The 4,380-nt window shown below is 63.0% G+C and overlaps 1 non-coding gene across 1 annotated transcript; it reads left to right on the top strand.

Annotated features, from left to right (window-relative positions):
- The first annotated feature begins 2,617 nt into the window (after positions 1–2,617).
- Positions 2,618–2,736, top strand: LOC142869208 (5S ribosomal RNA). The gene has a single exon (XR_012917964.1). It is a non-coding gene; the product is annotated as a 5S ribosomal RNA (ribosomal RNA).
- The last annotated feature ends 1,644 nt before the right edge of the window (positions 2,737–4,380 follow it).

Genomic DNA, 4,380 nt, shown 5'->3' with positions numbered 1-4,380 from the left:
ACTTAGGCGTCCATCCGTTCGTACCAATTTGCTGGTGAGCGCGCTCACGTGGTGCTCGTGTGTCCATTCTTGGGATACTTGGCCTACTGGAACGGGTTCCAGCTCTGGCCAGGAGAACACGAGAGGCGCCCTCTCACCGCTGCTCCTCACAGCCGAATGGCACTCCGTGGTGTCCACGTGCCACATTTTATTGATGCACTCCTGGATGGATGGGCACTCGGGTCGCTTCCACGTCTTTGGGATTGTGAATTGTGCCCTAACTGTAACCCTAACCCTTACCCAGCCCGTCTCCTCTGCCCCTGCCTGACGCACTCCTCCCCGGCCAGGCCCGTCACTGTCCTGGGCCCCCGCCTGACCGGCTCCTCCCCGCCCGGCCTGTCACCGTCCTCTGCCCCTGTCTGACACGCTCCTTCCCGCCCGGCCTCTCACCGTCCTCGGCCCCTGCCTGACCGGCTCCTCCGTCGCCTGGGCCTTCCAAGGGCTTGGTGTGGATGCTGCTTCCAGGAAGCCCTCCAGAAACCCGGCAGCAGGGTGGCCGCAGCAGTCTCCAGCAGCCGTCCCTAAGTCGCGTGAGTGCGGGGGACGTGCCCCCGCTGTGCCGCGGGGGCCCAGCCTGGTGTCTTCCCTGAGGCCCTGCGGCTGCCGGCTGGGCTGCCGCTCCCCGCAAGGGGAGAGCCGCGGAGGTGGGGACCGCCTCCTGATGGGGACGTACACGCAGCTCTCCACGTCGGATTCCGGGGCTCTCTGTCCTGCCCGAAGGCCCAGCTGGCCTGCGGGTCCTTAGAGTGGCAAAAACCTCCGAAAACTGAGACTGAGGGTCCGGTGGGTGTCTGCACTTTTGTGCTGGGCACCCCAGGGAGGCCCGGGGGCTGGCTGGACAACGTGGTCTGCTGGGCGGGGGGGGGGGTGTTGGAGGAGCAACTGATGCCCTTTGCACTTTGGGTAGCAAGAGTCTGAGGTGTCTCTGAGCCCTGTGCCCTGTGGGGGCGGGGCGGGGGGGAGGAGGAGGAGGAGGAGGAGGAGGTGGGAAGGGCCGGGGCCTGCAGTCCTGTTCCCGGGGGTGGCACGGCAAGTGGCTTCTTCCACAGGCTGCTTGGCCTGGGCTCCCTGCACCTGGGCCTTTGGAGGACCGGCCCTGTGCTTGCCAACACTTCCTGCAGGGACCCAGAGCTGGGAGGTGGCATCTCTCAGCCCTGCGTCGGGCAGAGCCCCAGCGGGCCATGCCCACAACCTCTCTCAGCACCGGTCCCCCAGAAGGCTCCTTTGGGACCAGGATTCTCTTGCGGTGACTCTTTAAGGTCTGGCCCCTGGATGGAGGGGCACCAGGAGTAGAGGAGCAGGAAGGGGAAGGGGGTGGCCATGCGAGGGGACACTTTGAGGCCAAGTCCCAGCTTCAGCCTGATCCTCCTGGGAACCCCGCTCTGAGACAAGGAGCCGGGCTTCGCATTCCCACAGCAGCCAGTCGTGGGCTGAGGACACCTGGGGCGTTGGGAACTCCCTGGCTTCTCCTTGGTTTAACGTCTAGAGCTGCTTGGGAATCGCGCCGCCACACACACCCGAGCGCAGGTGTCTTCCGCACAGACTGCGGGCCTCGCTCTTCTGAATGCCGCTAGCTCGCCACCCACCCACGGGTGAACCTGGTCAGGGTGCTTTCTCTCAGGGGCAGACTCTTTTCCGGGCGGGCTACCGGTGTCTCTGTTTGCTCGTTTCTTTCTTCCATTTCGGGAAAGTCTTCCTTGCTGGCTGTGGAAATCTCCTATGCCTTCCCTCGCCTATTCTGTCAGCTTTAAAATTCTCTTTCAGTTGCCACCCTCACAGATGGATTAGGAAACTCTTTCCGGTGCACTCATTAGTGAAATGACCTCCAGGAAGCTGGAATCCAATATCTAATGGCCGATTTTTAGCGAGTCCACACGCCAGGGTGGTCGGGGTCCAATGCAGCCCCGGCCAGGCCCAGGCCCCTTGGACTGGGCCACAGGAGGACACGGAGGAGGGTCCCGGCCCCCACGAAGCGGTGCCGGCAGTTCTCCACGGGCTTGGGCGTTTTCCAGAGGTAGGAGATGGAGGGGACTGATTTCTTCAGCGCCCCCCAAACCACGCCACCCCACCCCACCCATGGGACACATCCCCAGAGAGAGACGCCCCATACACTGGCTGTGCCCCAGCCCTGGCCCGGGGGAATAGGCGGCAGCCCACCCACAGGGCCAGGGGGGGGCGCAGCTGAAAGGGGTTGTGGGGGAGGGCGGCCCCTGGCTGGGGTCAAAGGGCGAGCGTCCCGCGCGTGCGCAGTCAGCGGCAGCGACGCGCTGGGGGTGGGCAGCGGGTAGGTGAAGGAGGCCGGGCGAGGAGACGAGGGGGGCTGGGAGGGCTCCACCTTGGCGAGTCCAGCCGTGGAGGCGCATCTTGTGTGAGTGTGAGTGAGTGTGAGTGTGTGTGTGTGTGTATAGAGAGACAGCCCCCCACCCCGCCCCGCCCCGCCCATCACCCCCGACCCTGGGAGCCCGCGGGACCCGGCCGGCCCGGCCCGGCCCGGCGCGGGGCCTGGGGCGGGAGGCGGCGGCGGGGAAGCCCAGAGAGGCTCGGCTTCTCGAGCGGGGCAGGGGCGCCCTCCGCCGCCGTCTAGGGCCACACCACCCTGAACGCCCCCGATCTCGTCTGGTCTCGGAAGCTAAGCAGGGTCGGGCCTGGTTAGTACTTGGATGGGAGACCGCCTGGGAATACCGGGTGCCACAGGCTGCTGCTTTTTTTTTTTTTTTTTTTTTTTTTTGCCTCTTGTTCTGTCCCCTTTCTGGGAGCGCGGCGGCGGCCCGGGGTGGGGGTCACCCCCACCCTCAGCGCGCGCGCGGTGCCTGGCGCCCCAGCCCGCACCGTGGGGCCTCCTCTTGTCCCAAGCCGCGACACCGCCGCCACGCGGCAGCATGCGTGGCATCTGGACTGTCAGGTCTCAGACCAAAGGTCTGCTCTGTGGGAACCGACACGCTGGAGGAAACCTTGAGAGTCTGAGAGGGGAGGGAGTTCCAGAAGAAGGCCAGGATGTCATTTTGAGGGAGTATGTGACCAGAACTCGTCCCGTTGCTTTTGGGGTTCTATGGGCTACACGCAGGAATCTTTGGTGGTGGCACCTGATGTTGGGGGATCCGGAGTCACACCCAGACCTGCTCCACAGGCCTCCTTTTACTTTTCTCTTCGGATTCATTATTTTTAAAAAGTGTCTCTTACCTCTAGGATTGCATTTTCTTTTCTCTCTCTTTTCAAGCAGATGATGGGAGTACAAGTATTCAGGTGACATGTGTTGCCCGTGCCGCCCTCCCCCCTGTGTTCTTTTTTTTTTTTTTTTTTTTGAGACAGAGTCTCGTTTTGCTGCCCAGGCTAGAGTGAGTGCCATGGCGTCAGCCTAGCTCACAGCAACCTCAATCTCCGGGCTCAAGCAATCCTGCTGCCTCAGCCTCCCGAGTAGTTGGGACTACAGGCATGCACCACCACGCCCGGCTGTGTTTTTCTATATATATTAGTTGGCCAATTAATTTCTCTCTATTTTTAGTAGAGACGGGGTCTCGCTCTTGCTCAGGCTGGTTTCGAACTCCTGACCTGGAGCAATCCGCCCGCCTCGGCCTCCCAGAGAGCTAGGATTACAGGCGTGAGCCACCGCGCCCGGCCCCCCCTGTGTTCTTATTCATATACCTCTCATGTTGTTCCAGCGTATTGTGGGGGTACCAATGTTAAGGTCGGGTGCCTTGCCCTCTCCAAGCCTCCCCCCTCGGGTCAGAGCTTCAAGTGCGCCCATCCCCCAGTCGGTGCGCACCCACCCCATGCCTAATGGATGTGTATGCCCCTCCCCTCCCCCCACCCGCCCGACACCCACCCGATGAAGGTGATTCCTCTCTGTCCACTTAGGCGTCCATCCGTTCGTACCAATTTGCTGGTGAGCGCGCTCACGTGGTGCTCGTGTGTCCATTCTTGGGATACTTGGCCTACTGGAACGGGTTCCAGCTCTGGCCAGGAGAACACGAGAGGCGCCCTCTCACCGCTGCTCCTCACAGCCGAATGGCACTCCGTGGTGTCCACGTGCCACATTTTATTGATGCACTCCTGGATGGATGGGCACTCGGGTCGCTTCCACGTCTTTGGGATTGTGAATTGTGCCCTAACTGTAACCCTAACCCTTACCCAGCCCGTCTCCTCTGCCCCTGCCTGACGCACTCCTCCCCGGCCAGGCCCGTCACTGTCCTGGGCCCCCGCCTGACCGGCTCCTCCCCGCCCGGCCTGTCACCGTCCTCTGCCCCTGTCTGACACGCTCCTTCCCGCCCGGCCTCTCACCGTCCTCGGCCCCTGCCTGACCGGCTCCTCCGTCGCCTGGGCCTTCCAAGGGCTTGGTGTGGA

The sequence above is a fragment of the Microcebus murinus genome, unplaced genomic scaffold (assembly GCF_040939455.1).
Source record: "Microcebus murinus isolate Inina unplaced genomic scaffold, M.murinus_Inina_mat1.0 scaf063_hap2_Mmur4.0, whole genome shotgun sequence".
Taxonomy (NCBI): Eukaryota; Metazoa; Chordata; class Mammalia; order Primates; family Cheirogaleidae; genus Microcebus; species Microcebus murinus.
Note: the sequence above shows the minus strand (reverse complement) of the source record. Positions and strands in the feature narration are given on the sequence as shown.